This window comes from Geotrypetes seraphini, chromosome 1, assembly GCF_902459505.1.
Source record: "Geotrypetes seraphini chromosome 1, aGeoSer1.1, whole genome shotgun sequence".
NCBI classification, from domain to species: domain Eukaryota; kingdom Metazoa; phylum Chordata; class Amphibia; order Gymnophiona; family Dermophiidae; genus Geotrypetes; species Geotrypetes seraphini.
The window spans coordinates 344804079-344819719 of record NC_047084.1 but is presented as its reverse complement, the minus strand read 5'-3'; the positions used below and the strand labels follow the sequence as shown (position 1 = coordinate 344819719).

The window sequence follows — 15641 nt, the reverse complement described above, 5'->3', positions numbered from 1 at the left end:
TCTCGGATTATCATTTTTTACTGACTATGTTCTCTTGGGTTATATATTTCTTTTCAATTTCTTGTTGTGCACTGTATTCTGTGGTGCTATTTTACATTCTTCATATTTGCACTGTATAGCAGTACCGGTATATACAATCCTTTACCATGTTGCTTCTTTGATGTGCAATTTCATTACACCATATACTGATGCTGGGTTGTTTTTGTTTTGGTTTTTTTCTTGCTCACATTAGGATTTACTATATTCCTTTGTTCACATAACTTTTTGTCTTCTAAGTTCAGTACTCCTGGGACTTCACCAATACACTTCCTTTTTCTTTCTGTTTCGTTGTGTCTGTTTTCTTCTCAACCTTTAGGTTTTTGCTCCTTCACCCTTTAGGTTCTTCTTTTTTGGCCTTATCAGCGCTTCATTTTCTCTGGTTTTAACTGTATTTCATTTATTTTAACTATATCATTTTATATATTACTTTAGATTTTATTTTAATTTAATTTTGTTTGGTTCCGTTCACAGTTTGTTTTAGGACCCCAGAAGAAGGTTTTGTTTTTTTCTACAACGGCACGTGTTGGGTCTATGTTTTCTACATGGCACGTGTTGGGTCTATGTTATAATTTTGTACCTTTCTGCACCCTGTTCAAATAAAGGTATTATCAAGTTCATCAGTTCCACTGTTTTTTGTTCCTGTCTGGTTATTTTCCTGTGGACCATCTTTGGCCTGTTTTTGTTTTTCCCCTCTGAAAAGGAACATTTTGGCTACTGGGAGGGAGGGGGGAGAGAAGCAGTCTGCCCCCGGTGCTCCAAGGCCTGGCGTCATGAACTTCTTCGGGCAGCAGTAGCATTCACAATTTGCTGCTGTTGCCAGCTTCGGACCTTCTCTGGAAACCGAAAGTAGGTAGGACCAAGCAGAGAGGAAGGCTCGAAGCCAATAACAGCAGTGAATTGTAAACGCTGTTGCTGCCCAAAGAAGTTAATGATGCCAGACCTTGGAGCACCCACTTAGGGGCTGCACTGCTAACCGGGGATGGGGTGACAGAAGCAGAGGGAGAGAAAGAGAGGGAGAAGGAAGATGAGTGAGTGAGGGAGGGATAGGAAGGAATGAAAGGAGATGCCAGGGCTTGGAGGGAAGAGAGGGAGGAAGAGATGGCAGGACATGAGGGAAGGGAGGGAGGGAGAAAGAGATGCCAGGGCATGGAGAGAAGGGAGGGAGGGAGGGAGAGAAGGGAGGGCATGGAGGGAAGGAGGAAGGTATGCCAGACCAAGGGAAAAGGGAGGAGGAGATGTCAGAGTGTGGAGGGGGGAGGGAGAGATGGAAGAAAAGGAAAGGAGAGAGATGTTTGGGAAGAGAAGGAGACAGAGATGCCAGACCTTGGGATGGGAAGGAAAGAAAGGAGAGGTGCCAGAGCATAGGGGAGAGGGTGGTGACAGTGAGAGAAAAATGGAGAGGTGGCAGAGCTGAAACGAATCATGTACAAAGGAGAGAAGGGGCACAGGATAGACAGTTTATGGAAGGAGCATAGAAAGAGGGAATATGCTATATGGAATGGGGAGAGGGTGGACAGTGGATGGAAGGGGCAGAGAGAAAGGGCATACAGTGGATGGAAGGGGATAATGATGCATGGAAGAAAGAGAGAGGACAGATGCTGGCTAGAAAGAAGAGTGAAGACAAGATGATTAAAGCAGAAACGACAAAAGGTTGAAAATATTTTTTGTTGCTTTAGAATAAAATAGTATTGTAGTTGTATTGATAAAACTTTTATAAACAGAAAATAAGGTAATCTTTTTATTGGACTAATTTTAATACATGTTTTACTAACTTTAGAGACCAAAACCCCCTTTCTCAGGTCAGGACAGTATAATGTAACAGCAGTATACTGTATTGACCTGAAGAAGGAGGCTATGATCTCTGAAAGTTAATTGAAAAATGGATTAGTCCAATAAAATGGTATATTCAATTTTTGTTTTATTTGTTAATTTGTAAAGTGGTGATTGTTTCTCAATTTCTTCAAATTTGTATCTGCTATACTTATATATATATATATATATATATATTTTTTTTTTTTTCTTATTTATTCTTTTATAGATATACAGAAACCATTATTTATATAAGGAAAAAGAGGGACTTTACATATCAGTTAAAATAAAACCAAATAATACTCAATATAAAATTATCAATCTCTCAATAAAGCTCACAATATGAGAGAAGCAATTCTCATTCTATCATGGGATTTGATATCTAACAAGGAAACAAAGAAAAATCATTAGTGTAGTGTTACATCTTCAACATTGTTTTAAGGATCTACGTCACTGTGGTGGCACTGAAAGGAATTACTCCTTTCCCCTCTAGGAAAAACCATAACTGAGAGGGGTCAAAAAAATATATGAATGTTGATCCAAAAGGATCAAACATTTACAAGGATATCTAAGCTGAAATTTAGCCCCCAAAGAGAGTACGGATTGTCTCTTTTGTAGGAATCCTTTCCTTCTGGTCTGAGTTAACTTTGAAACATCTGGGAACATGGAGATCTTAGAGTCCTATAGGTCACTTCTATAAGCCTAAAAATCAGCCAAAGAAGTGCCTCTTTATCTTGTTGAAAGACAAAAGTCACCAGAAGTGTAGAGTGTGAGATGACTTCGTCTTCTGAGGTTTCCAATGTTCTTATTAAGTCCATTGAACTAGATGAATCAGATGAAACCGCAGGTTGAGAGGCCTTCTTAGATACTGGAAGGTAATATATTCTATGTAAAGGTGGAAAACCAGTCTCTGGGTATTTAAACAATTCCTTAACAAATTTATAAAATAAATCTCTAGGAGACATTGCTAGAAATTTAGGAAAGTTAAGTACAGTATTCTCAAATTCAACATTTTAGTATAATTTTCCATATTTTCAACTTTCCTTACTAGCAATAATCTATCTTGCATTAAGGTAGTTTGAGTCTTTTGTAACCCTTGAACCTATTGGTCCAAGCGGTCCAGTTTTTCCCCCTGAGACTTTATTCCTTCCTGAAGAGAATCAATTATTTTTCCTATGCATTAACCAGTGGTAGAGTTCTTGCACAGAATTTGTAAAGGGAGTCTAAAGCCGTCCAGATAGGACTCCAAAGTGAACTCCACTGGCCTTACCAACAGGGGAACCGCTGGAATCTGTCCTCCAGCTGCTAGGGCCAACACTGCCCTCTCCATAGCTGATGTCTCTGCTTTAGAGTCCTGGGATGCTGGTAAGCCCTCCAGCTCAGCAAGGGAAGCTACTTCCTGTCCCTTCTGAGCCACCGTAGTTTCCCCCTCTCGTGACTGCTGGGGAGGCACCGGTCCTGCAGGGCTGAGTGAGACCTCGTTCCCAAACGCCGAGACTTCCCTCTGACCTCGGCAAAGCTGTTTCGCCCCGGGGGGTTGATGTAAAGAAGCTGTCAAATGTCTCTTGCCTTCGCAGGGTGAGCTCCGGTTGCCAGGCTGTGGCAGCCGATCTTCCCCTTCTTTTAGACATTTGAGATAGGGTAATCCTGAAACACAGGAAAGAAAGATTTCTGTCAGCAGGAGAACAAGTTGCAAGCGTCCTCACTGCACCGTGGCCATCTTACTTCCCTTCTATATTTATATTTTGAGGATTATTAGGGGGCTATGTGTCATTGTTTCTGTGGTGTTTCACTGTGTGCAGTTTGGCTTCTTGGCGGTTTAGTTTAACCTTTATCTACATATTTCTATTTTTAGTTTGTGATTACTTATTCCATACTGGGTGAGGGTGTATCTGTGTTCTGTGTATATGAAAGACATGGTTTTCTGTTAGCATTGACTAGTCATGGTTCTTGGGAGCACCTTGAATAAATCTGATTTGAATCTCTTTATTGTCTGCCGATCTTCTTTTGTTTCATGTTGGATTCTTTGGTGGACTGCTTGCCTTGTTTTGTTACAAGTTAACATACATGGAGTGGAACGTACTAGAGGAGTTACAGATTTGGTTGTTTATACATATGTATGGGTTACAGTTGGTTGACATAGCATAACATAATAGCGAATTTCTAGATCGCATAACCCTTAGTTCATTGTGGTTAATAAAAAAATTATGCTATGAGAAAATACAAGAATAATGTGATAGACAGAAATTTAGTTAACCAAGAATTTTGAAAAAAGAAAAGTCTTCAAAAGTTTTTTGTAATGTTCATAAGATGTTGATTTAGTCAATAATGGACAGAAATCTTTATCGTAATAAGTTGCTTGATAGGAAAGACAATGCCCATGCTGTTTCTTACTTTTACAACCCTTAACTGAAGGGAACGTAAATAGGGCATGAGATTTCCTACTCTTCTCATGTGCCATGATAACGAATCTATCAACGAGATATAATGGGGCAACACCAAAAGCAACTTTATAATATAAGCATCCCAACTTAAAGATCACCCTGGCCTCCACCGGCAGCCAATGCAACTCACAATAGTAAGGGGTCACGTGGTCGTACTTCCTCAGACCCATAGATCATTCTTACTGCTGTATTCTAAACCTAAGTCAGTCTAGCCAAATTTTTCCTAGTACTTGTCAAATATACAATGTTACAATAACCCAGAATACTCCGTAATGTCTGAACTAAGATTGTGAAAGCAGTAGAGGTAGTTAAGAGGCGTTGTAAACTTAGTTATTAATATAGACTTGTATTTCGGATAGTATTACTACTTTACAATATATTTGAACACTTTTATATATGTATGAAAAGGGTTCAGAGTTAAAGTCCTGGGTAAGTAGGTGGGAAGGGAAGGAAGGGGGATTTGTTCAGAGATGTTTGGGGGGGTTGCAAAGAAGAAAAACTGTGCACTGGTATGCTAATTTTTGTTTTGAATTTAAAAAAAAAAAAAAAAAAAAGGAAATACAAGTGGAAATAAAGAAGTAAATAAGAAAACAGATAAATAGGGGTGGGGCAGGACCAGGGGGGGCCCAGTATACTTGTGTGCCTAGTAAGGGCCTTTAAATAATTAATCCTGCCCTGGTTGCAGGAGTATGTATGAGAGGAGTAACAAGCTGGTGAAGGAGATTGGGGGTAAAGAAAGAGCTTGTGTCCTTGTAAGACCTCAAAAAGTTGATCTATTTCCCAAAGCTCTTTCCTGGAAATGAGTGGTTGGAAATAGATCTACTTTATGAGCTGGACGCACCACTGTTGGAAAAAGACAGGACGCTGAACTCAATGGTTCTTGATTTGTCTCACAATGGACTTAGAGTATGTTAGGTAGAGAATGACATAGGGACAAATTTTTCCCCATCCCCGCGGGAACTCTATCCCATCCCTGTGAGTTCTTTCCCTGGCCCTGCCTCATTCCTGCAAGCTCTGTCCTCATCTGCACAAGCCTCAAAACACTTTAAAATCATAAGTGTTTGAGATTTGTACTGTTAAGGCAGAGCTTATAGGCATGGGGAAGGGACAGGGACAGCAACAAAACTCATGGGGATGGGGAAATTGAGTTTTTGTGGGGATGGGGACAAATTTGTCCCCCACGTCGTTTTCTGATGGTAGATGTGCATGGGAATGATAGATAAGCTTGGAAAGAATGTGGAGGAGTGAATGATCTGACAGAAGAGTGAACATAAGAATTGTCGCTGCTTGGTCAAACTAGTGGTCCATCATGCCCAGCAGTGCACTCATGCTCAGAGACCAGTGCCCCAACTGAGACTAGCCTTACTTGCGTTCATTCTGGTTCAGCAGGAACTTGTCTAACTTTGTCTTGAATCCCTGGAGGGTGTTTTCCCCCATAACAACCTCTGGAAGAGTGTTCCAGTTTTGTACCACTCTCTGGGTGAAGAAGAACTTCCTCACATTTGTACGGAATCTATCCCCTTTTAACTTTAGAGAGTGTCCTCTCATTCTGTCTCTCTACCTTGGAGAGGATGAACAACCTGTCTTTATCTACTAAGTCTGTTCCCTTCATTATCTTGAATGTTTCGATCATGTCCCCTCTCAGTCTCCTCTTTTCAAGGGAGAAGAGGCCCAGTTTCTCTAATCTCTCACTGTACGGCATCTCCTCCAGCCCCTTAACCATTTTAGTCGCTCTTCTCTGGATCCTTTCGAGTAGTACTGTGTCCTTCTCCATGTATGGCAACCAGTGCTGGATACAGTATTCCAGGTGAGGGCGTACCATGGTCCGGTACAGCGGCATTATAACCTTCTCCGATCTGTTCGTGTTCCCCTTCTTAATCATTCCTAGCATTCTGTTCGCCCTTTTCACCACCGCCGCGCATTGCGCAGACTGCTTCATTGGCAGTACTACCAAGTTTCTTTCCTGGGGGGGGTCTCTCCAATTACTGCACCGGACATCCTGTATTCGTGTATAAGATTTTTGTTACCGACATGCACCACCTTACACTTATCCACGTTGAACCTCATTTGCCCATTTCTCGAGCTTGATTATGTCACGTTGCAGATCTTCACAATCCCCCTGTGTCTTTCACTACTCTGAATAACTTCGTATTGTTCACAAATGTTCACAAATTTAATCACCTCACTCGTACCAATGTCCAGATCGTTTATAAATATGTTGAAGAGCACGGGTCCAAACACCGAACCCTGCGGCACTCCACTCATGACACTTTCCAGTCCGCGTATTATCTATTTATCCCCACTCTGTGTTTCGTATGCTCCAGCAAGTTTTTAATCCTCGATTCTATGGCTCGGAATTTTTTGAAGTAGTCGTTCATGCAGATCCTTGTTGAATGCCTTCTGAAAATCCAGATATACGATGTTGACCGGGTCACCCTTGTCTATCTGCCTGTTTACTCTCTCGAAGAAGTGCAGCAAGTTCGTCAAGCAAGATCTTCCTTTGCTGAAGCCGTGCTGGCTGATCCTCATCAGATTGTGTCCGTCAAGGTGATCAGTGATGCGGTCCTTTATCAGCACCTCTATCATCTTTCCGGTACTGAGGTCAGACTCACTGGTCTGTAGTTTCCCGGATCTCCCCTCGAACCTTTCTTGAAGATTGGCGTAACATTCGCCACTTTCCAGTCTTCCGGAATCCTTCCTGATTTGATCGACAGGTTGGCTATTAGTTGAAGCAGTTAATAATAATAATAACAGTTTATATACCACAGGACCGTGAAGTTCTATGCGGTTTACAATGGTTAAAAGATGTTACAAATTAATTAGAATTAACAAGGTTAGAAGCTAGTTAGTAACAGCGCTAGAGATCAGTTATTGTGGAGTAGGATTGTATAGGTTAGTTGCCTAAATACTTCAGCTATAGCCCCTTTCAGTTCCTTGATTATCCTCAGGTGGATGCCATCCGGTCCCGGGGATTTAAAGTTTTTAAGCCTATCAGTCTGCCTGCATACTTCTTCTAGACTGACTGTCAATTCTGTCAGTTTCCCATCTTCATTTCCTGCGTATAGTGTGTCGGCTTCTGGTATGTTGTGTATATCTTCTTCGGTAAATACAGACGCAAAAAATGTGTTCAGTATGTCGGCGATGGCTTTGTCCTCCTTTAGCACTCCCTTTATTCCATGGTCATCCAATGGCCCCACCGCTTCCTTTACGGGTAGTTTCCCCTTAATATATCGAAAGAACAGCTTGAAGTTTTTTGCCTCCTTGTGAGATGACGGTGATGGTCAGTGGCTGACCTAGGGTATGTGACACCCTGGGACAATCATTTTTTAACACCCCCCAATATAAAAACATTTTTAGTAATTTTATTTATTTATTCTTTATAGTCCATCCTCCCCAGAGAGTTCAGAAAGGGTTACAATTTAACATTCACAGTGTTATTACAATATAACATTACATAAGGCTACAACCTCTCCAACCCTGTACCAGCGTTGTGGTGTACCATGCATTTCCTACTTTTCTGCAGGTTTTAAAAAAAAAAAAATCTATCAGATCAGAAAACAGTATGAAATTATGTTTGGGTGGTAGGGTGACAAATTCTCATTCCAGGATTGTCAAGGATATGTTGTCGGTGGGAGGTACAAAGCTCTAGAATGCTTTGCCAGGAATTCTGCGATTATGCACTGTTAGATTAGATTTTAAGAAAATGTTGAAAACACAGTTGCTCGTAAATGCCTTCTTATGTTGAGACTTTATATCAGTGGTTCCCAAACCTGTCCTGGGGGACCCCCAGCCAGTCAGGTTTTCAAGATATCCCTAATGAATATGCATGAGAGAGATTTGCATACCTGTCACTTCCATTATATGCAAATCTCTCTCATGCATATTCATTAGGGATATCTTGAAAACCTGACTGGCTGGGGTTCCCCCAGGACAGGCTTGGGAACCACTGCTTTATATAATATATGTACCTGCTAATGTTTTATTAGATTGAGTTGATTCTTATAGCAAAGTTTTTTTGTAACCATTTAATTTGTATATACTGTCCATTATTTATGACTGTGGCTATGTAAACCGTATAGATAATAATTTATTTTGTATACCGCCATACCCAGCGAGTTCTAGGCGGTTCACATCAGTTAATCAGAGGTACAAACAATGAAGTCATTGGAGTTAACAGGTTAGGAATGTACAATAAAAAGGAGTAGGAAGAGATTCCTGGTCATTAGTGGATGGTGGTGAAAGAAGTAGAGGTAAAGTGTATTAAGAGTTCAGTCTGTGGAATAAGTGTGTTTTGAGTTGTTTTCTGAAGTCAAGGTAGGCGGGGGCATCGAGCACAATTTGGGCTAGCCATGGGTTCAGTTTAGCTGCCTGGAAGGAGAAGGTTTTGTCAAGGAACCTTTTGAAATGACATTATTTTAGTGAGGGGAAGGCGAACAGGTGAATTCTGCGGGAGCTCTTATTGTTGTAGTTTAAGTTGAAGTGAGGGTTGAGGTATCTTGGTGACATACCAAATACTGTTTTGTAGCAGAAGCATGAGAACTTGAACAGGACTCTGGATTCAAATGGTAACCAGTGCAATTTATGATAGAAGGGGGTGACGTGTTCCCATTTGTTCAAGCCAAAGATGAGGCGGACGGTGGTGTTCTGAATCAGTTTCAGTCTCCTGATGGTTTTCTTCAAGGATCCCAGGTAAATGATGTTGCAGTAGTCCAGGATGCTGAGAATGAAGGATTGTACTAACAAACGAAAAGAAGTGTCGTCAAAGTATTTTTTTTATGGTGCGGAGTTTCCAGAGCACCGAGATGCTTTTCTTAAATATTAGATCGGTGTGATTCTCCAGGGTTAGATGTTTGTCTAAAGTGACTCCCAGTACTTTTAAGGTTTGTTCTATGAGAAAATCCGATCCATTCACTTGAATTTGTCGTTGGCTGTTGCTAGGAAGAATTTAGTTTTTTCGGAGTTTAATTTTAATCTATAAGATAGCATCTAGAGTTCTATTTGATTAAGCGTGCTTGATAGAGAATTTAGCAACTCTGGTGTAAAACAGGTTAGCGGGATGACTATAGTAATGTCGTCTGCGTAAATGAAGAATTTGAGCTTTAAACTTTGCAGGAGGTTTCCCAAGGAGACGAGATAGATATTAAACAGGGTGGGGGACAGGGGGGACCCCTGTGGAACCCCACAAGAGTTGCCCCAGCTACAGGAGAAAGAGTCGTTCGTAAACACCCTGTATGATCTATTTCCCAGGAACCTGCGGAACCAGTTGAGAACCTGGCCTGAGATGCTGATGTTTGCCAGGCAGTCCAGGAGAATAGTGTGGTCGACCAGGTCGAATGCACTACTCAGGTCAAGTTGCAAGATCAGTGCGCTAGAGCCCTGGCTAAAGAGTGAGTGCAGGTGGTCGAGCAGTGAGGCTATAATGGTTATCCCAGGACAAGCAGGCAGCATATTCTCACATGTGGGTGACGTCATCCACGGAGCCCCAGCGCGGACAGCTTTTCAAGCAAACTTGATTGAAGTTTCAAGTTTGCACACTGCACCACGCATGTGTGTGCCTTCCTGATCCACTAGAGGGCGCATACCCTCCTCATGGTCCTCAGTTCTTAGTTTTCCGCTGAGCCAGAAAGACCTTGTCTCTCTTCTCTGCGTTCTTCTAAGTGCCTTTCTGGCACCGCGGCTTCTTTATTTTGTAGGGAGTCGCTGTGCGTTTGTTAATTGATCGTGTATTTCTTTGTTTCAAAAAAAAAAAAAAAGGACTTTTTATTGTGTTTTTCCTCCGGCAGGCCCTTCTTGGGCCTCAGCCATGCGGCCAGGCCTCATTTGCCTGCAGCTGTATTTTCTTCTTCCCTGGCCTCTCTCTGGGCTCACCTCGTGTGAGCAGAATGGCCGGGACCCTCTTTCCTTCGTTGGAATCGGACTGTGCAGCTTCGATCCCCGGTAAGTTTTTCTTTCTTTCTTTCTTCTAGGTGCGTTACCTCGGTAACGCCACCGGCTGAGTCTCAGGCATTCCAGGCATCGAGTGCGATCGTGCCCGCCTCTACGAGACCTTCAAAGCGTGCCTCCTTTCATGGGAATACTCATATCGAGGTTGCCCTTATGGAGTGCACTGCTGCACCTTTATTACCAGTTTCATTGGTACGGTGCCGACTTCTGAAACTCGATGTGCCTCGACGTCGACTGGAGCTTCGTCCCTCGACATCGACTGGAGCTTCGTCCCTCGACGTCGACTGAGGCTTCGTGCCTCGACGGAGGCTTCGTGCCTCGACGTCGACTGAGGCTTGGTGCCTCGACGGAGGTTTGGTGCCTCGACGGAGGCTTCGTGCCTCGACGGGGACTGTGTGCCTCGACGTCGACGGGGGTTTCGTGCCTCGACGGAGGCTTCGTGCCTCGACGGAGGCTTGGTGCCTCGACGGAGGCTTCGTGCCTCGACGGAGGCTTGGTGCCTCGACGGAGGCTTGGTGCCTCGACGGAGGCTTCATGCCTCGACGGAGGCTTCGTGCCTCGCCGTCGACTGAGGCTTGGTGCCTCGACGGAGGCTTGGTGCCTCGACGGAGGTTTGGTGCCTCGACGGAGGCTGTGTGCCTCGACGTCGACGGGGGTTTCGTGCCTCGACGTCAACTGAGGCTTCGTGCCTCGGCGTCGACGGAGGCTGCGTGCCTCGACGGAGGCTGCGTGCCTCGACGGAGGCTGCGTGCCTCGACGGAGGCTGCGTGCCTCGACGGAGGCTGCGTGCCTCGACGGAGGCTTGGGGCCTCGACGGAGGCTTGGTGCCCCGACGGAGGCTTGGTGCCCCGACGGAGGCTTGGTGCCCCGACGGAGGCTTGGTGCCCCGACGGAGGCTTGGTGCCCCGACGGAGGCTTGGTGCCCCGACGGAGGCTTGGTGCCCCGACGGAGGCTTCGTGCCCCGACGGAGGCTTCGTGCCCCGACGGAGGCTTCCTGCCCCGACGTCGACGGAGGCTTCGTGCCTCGACGTCGACGGAGGCTTCGTGCCTCGACGTCGACGGAGGTTTCGTGCCTCGACGTCGACGGAGGCTTCGTGCCTCGACGTCGACGGAGGCTTCGTGCCTCAACGGAGGCTTCGTACCTCGACGTCGACGGAGGCTTCGTGCCTCGACGGAGGCTTCGTGCCTCGACGGAGGCTTCGTGCCTCGACGGAGGCTTCGTGCCTCGACCTCGACGGAGGCTTCGTACGTCGACGGAGGTTTCGTGCCTCGACGTCGACGGAGGTTTCGTGCCTCGACGTCGACTGAGGATTCGTGCCTCAACGGAGGCTTCGTACCTCGACGTCGACGAAGGTTTCGTGCCTCGACGGAGGTTTCGTGCCTCGACGGAGGTTTCGTGCCTCGACGGAGGCTTCGTGCCTCGACGGAGGCTTCGTGCCTCGATGGAGGCTTCGTGCCTCGACCTCGACGGAGGCTTCGTACCTCGACGGAGGCTTCGTGCCTCGACGTCGACGGAGGTTTCGTGCCTCGACGTCGACTGAGGCTTCGTGCCTCAACGGAGGCTTCGTACCTCGACGTCGACGGAGGTTTCGTGCCTCGACGTCGACTGAGGCTTCGTGCCTCAACGGAGGCTTCGTACCTCGACGTCGACGAAGGTTTCGTGCCTCGACGTCGACTGGGGGCTTGGCTTTTCTGCCTCGGCAGGCTGCCTGTCGGCGCTTGAGTCAGCTGGTGTCTCAGCGGTCTTCGGCCTCGGCTGAGCTGTTGCTGATCCTTTTTGGATCAGGGGTCTCCACGGTGATGTCCCGCTGTTCGTCTGGTTTCATCTTCGTGTTCCCCGCTGGACCCGAGCATCTCAGTGATGGCAGGATCGGGATCCCGCTTCCCAGCACATTGTGGTGCCTCCCTCCTGGACACGCTCGTTTCGTTGGTGGGCCACCACTTCGTATTCCCGCATCAGAAGGTTCTGCCGATGGACTCCTCGGCATGGGCTTAGGGGTGCACCTCGACGGCCTTCGGACTCAGGGTCCTTGGTCGGGTGCAGACTGTCGCAGCCGCATCAATCTGATGGAGCTCCGGGCCATTTACAATGCCGTGGTGGATTTTCGTTATGGGTTGCAAGATTGCGGGGTCCTGGTGCGTCCCGACATCTCGGTGGCGTTATTTCTGTGACCAAGCCAGGGTGTACAGGTTCCCTGTTACTTTGCAGGGAAGCCCTTCGTCATTGGCAGGGGACGTTACACCACTGCTTCTTTCTTCGGGCGGTGTTTTTCCAGGGCGTGCAGCATTGTCTGTTGGACACGTTGAGTCGCCCTTTTCGACCGCATGAATGGTTGCTCCATTCTCGGACTCTGCGGCATGTGGTTGTTCGGTGGGGAACCCAACAGGTAGTTCTGTTCACTTCGCCCCTCACTCACTGGTTGCCTCGATATTGCTCGAGGATGTTCTCCTGGGTTCGCATCGAGGAGGATGCTTGCCTTCTCGATGGAATGGGCAGGTTCCTCTATGCGTTCCCTCCCTTTACTCTGATTCTCGGGTCTTTGATACACCTCCTGTCGGTCTGCGCCACCAGGATCTTGATGGCTCCTCTGTGGCCCTGGCGGCCATGGTTCTCCCTGCTCCTCCAGCGTGTCAGGGAGACTCAGCTTCTACCTATGTTCCCGTCTCCGCTGTCTCAGTGTTGCGGTTTCTGTTGCATTCCAATCTGCAGTCTCTACACTTATCAGCTTGGTTTCTCGCAACGTGCCTCCCTCCTTCTGTTTCTCTCAGTCGGTGGGGGTGTTCTCGAGGCCTCTCGAAAGATCTCCACTCGGCAATGCTTTTCCCAGATATGGTCCTGATTTGCTGAGTGGTGTGCTGAGCACCGCATGGATTCGCTCTCTGCCTCCTTGCCTTCAGTGCTGGATTTTCTGTTGCACTTGTCTCGGTCTGGTCTCAAATCTACATCTATTCGAGTCCACCTCTGTGCTTTTGCTGCCTTTCTTCGGCCGCTAAATGGGACGCTGCTCTCCGTCCACCAGATGGTTTCCCGTTTTATGAGGGATTTCTTCATTGTACATCCCTCCGGTGGTTTGGGATCTTTGTGTGTTCCTGGCTCAATTGGTGATACCTCCATTTGATTCCATTGATGAAGCTCTTTTGAATTACTTCACCTGGCAGGTGGGTTTCCTGGTTGCTCTCACGTCTGCTCGCAGAGTCAGTGAGCTGCAAGCTCTGGTTGCGGACCCGTCTTTTCCTGTATTTCATCATGACACGGTGGTCCTGCGTACTCAACCCCAGTTCTTGTCCAGGGTGGTTTCGGACTTTCCTTTCGATCTTTCCATTGTTCTTCCGGTCTTTTTTCCGAAGCCCCACTCGCCTCCTAGCGAGGTGGCGCTTCACACAATTGACTGTAAGAGGGCGTTGGCTTTTTGTCTTCAACGCACTCAGTCTCCTTGGACGGTTCCTCAATTCTTTTTGTCCTTCGACCCTAATTGGTTGGGACGCCCAGTTTCCAAGCGCACCTTGTCCAACTGGTTGGCTGCTTGTTTTTCCTTTTGCTACGCTCAGGCTGGTCTCGCGCTGCAATGTCGAGTCACGGGACATAAAGTCCGAGCGATGGCGGCTTCTGTAGCTTTCCTCAGGTCGACGCCTATCGAGGAGATTTGCAAGGCTGCCACTTGGTCTTCGGTTCATACTTTCACCTCCCACTACTGCCTGGATACTCTGTCCAGGAGCGACGGCCGGTTTGGCCAGTCGGTTTTGCGTAATCTGTTTTCTTGTATTGCCAACTTCCCTCCGTCCCTTTTTGGTTAGCTTGGAGGTCACCCACATGTGAGAATATGCTGCCTGCTTGTCCTGGGATAAAGCACAGTTACTTACCGTAACAGGTGTTATCCAGGGACAGCAGGCAGATATTCTCACAACCCGCCCGCCTCCCCGAGGTTGGCTTCTTTGCTAGCTATCTGAACTGAGGACCATGAGGAGGGTATTCGCCCTCTAGTGGATCAGGAAGGCACACACATGCGTGGTGCAGTGTGCAAACTTGAAACTTCAATCAAGTTTGCTTGAAAAGCTGTCCGCGCTGGGGCTCCGTGGATGACGTCACCCACATGTGAGAATATCTGCCTGCTGTCCCTGGATAACACCTGTTACGGTAAGTAACTGTGCTTTTCGGTACTGTGGCCTGAATGAAAGCCCGATTGGTTGTCATGTAAGATATTGAATTTTTCCAGATATGTGGAGAGTTCAGCATTTACCACCCCTTCTGTTATTTTGGTGACTGGCGGGATACTAGCGATAGGTCTGTAATTAGATGGGGTTCTTTTGCGGTTTTTATAATTGGAGTTATCATGATATGGCCTTGTTCTACTGGGAATTTTCCTGTGGATAGTAAAATGTTTACCCATGCCAACAGTTTGGCTTTTAAGTTGATCGGAAAACCAAACAAAAACTGCAGACAATGTACATAAGAACATAAGAAATGCCTTCACCGGATCAGACCGAGGTCCATCAAGTCCGGCGATCCGCTCTCGCGGCGGCCCATTTAGGTTCTCTATTATGAAAACCTGAAATTACCGTATCCCTCAATATGATTTGCAAGAAGGTGTATATCCAACTTGTGCTTGAAACCCCGTAGAGTATTCTCCGCCACAACATCCTCAGGAAGAGAATTCCAAGCACCCACCACTCGTTGTGAGAAACAGAACTTCCTGGCATTTATCCTGAACCTGCTGCCAGCCAGTTTCAGGCTGTGACCTCTTGTCCGTGTCACATCTGAAAATGTTAGTAATGCTGCTTCTTGGTCTATTTTATCAAATCCTTTTAATATTTTATGTTCAAATCTATTTTTATTAAGTGAATAAGAAAGCAACAAATAACAACTACCACACTGAAAAGGGCTAAGCTTCCAAAAATGCCCAAATCCGTGCAGTATTAAGTCGTACAAAGCCAACAACCCCCCAACCCCACCCTCCCCCCCCAAAACAGCCCCTCCCCCCACCCCCAACAAACAGAAGCCAAAAGACGTAACTTTCAAACACTGAAGGCCCGTGTTCTGGTGGCCCCCAGCTGACCCAAGGAGTCACCCATCCCTCCCTTAACAACCCTAAAGAAGAAACTAAGAAAAAGAGGAAAAAGAAAACAAAAAAACCAAAAAAAAAAAAAGAAAGAAAGAGGGAGCGGTGCCCGAACCCAGGAGACGCCTAGAGCCTCAGCCCAGCTAAACCAGAGGATTCAACAGGAGACTACGCCCTCTAGGAGTTAAGGAGTCCAAATAAACTCCCCAGACAAGCAAAAAATGGCGTCGGCGACGAGGGTGGCCAACAGCCTTGCGGGCCTCCCACATGGCCAAATTATGCACCAGCGCTCTCCAGGACCAAAAAGAGGGAGGCTCCGAGACAGTCCAAGATTTCAAAATGCATTTG

General features: G+C 46.4%; 1 protein-coding gene across 8 annotated transcripts in view; it reads left to right on the top strand.

The window, feature by feature from the left end:
• The window catches only part of AFF1 (AF4/FMR2 family member 1), a 517509-nt gene that overhangs the window by 222452 nt on the left and 279416 nt on the right, over positions 1-15641 (top strand). The gene's annotated exons all lie outside the window — the stretch shown is intronic.